This window comes from Bactrocera tryoni, unplaced genomic scaffold, assembly GCF_016617805.1.
Source record: "Bactrocera tryoni isolate S06 unplaced genomic scaffold, CSIRO_BtryS06_freeze2 scaffold_48, whole genome shotgun sequence".
In the NCBI taxonomy this organism is placed as follows: domain Eukaryota; kingdom Metazoa; phylum Arthropoda; class Insecta; order Diptera; family Tephritidae; genus Bactrocera; species Bactrocera tryoni.
The window spans coordinates 53,592-54,432 of record NW_024396172.1 but is presented as its reverse complement, the minus strand read 5'-3'; positions in this window follow the sequence as shown (position 1 = coordinate 54,432).

Below are 841 nucleotides of genomic sequence, written 5' to 3'. Positions count from 1 at the left end.
ATCAGGTGAAAAAAAATTCAGACTGGTAATCGACTACAGGAAACTACAGGAAACTGAATACCAGTTGCAGACAGGTACCCGATACCAGAGATAAATGAGGTACTGTCCCAACTAGGAGAAAACCGAGTATTTTCAGTAATCGATTTAAAAAGTGGCTTCCATCAAATTCCTCTTAAGGAATCTGACGTGGAAAAGACAGCTTTTTCAGTGAACAACGGAAAATATGAGTTCACCAGACTTCCCTTTGGCTTGAAGAACGACCCTGCCATTGTCCAACGGACGTTAGAAGATATTCTACGACAACACATAGGCAAAATATGTTATGTATATATAGACGACATAATAATATTTAGCAAAGACGAAGAAACACATTCCCAAAACATAGACACAATTTTCGATACTTTAAATAATGCTAACATGAAAGTACAAATCGATAAATGCGAATTTTTCAAAAAACAGGTCGAGTTCCTAGGATTTGTAGTTTCCTCGGATGGAATCTCTACAAACCCATCAAAAGTACAATCAATAGTAAATTTTCCTTACCCTCTTACTCTCAAAGACTTGCGATCTTTCCTAGGCTTATCCGGATATTATAGAAGATTTACCAGGGATTATGCCAAGCTCGCAAAGCCACTCACATCCTTACTTCGAGGCGAAGAAGGCAGGATGTCAAAAAATATCTCAAAAAAACTCACATACATCTGAATGACGAAGCTAAGGCAGCGTTTAATAAAATCAAGGCTGCTTTGACTTCAAAAGACGTCATTTTACAATACCCTGACTACAAAAAAGAATTTGAACTAACTACAGACGCTTCCAAATACGCAATAGGCGCTGTTTT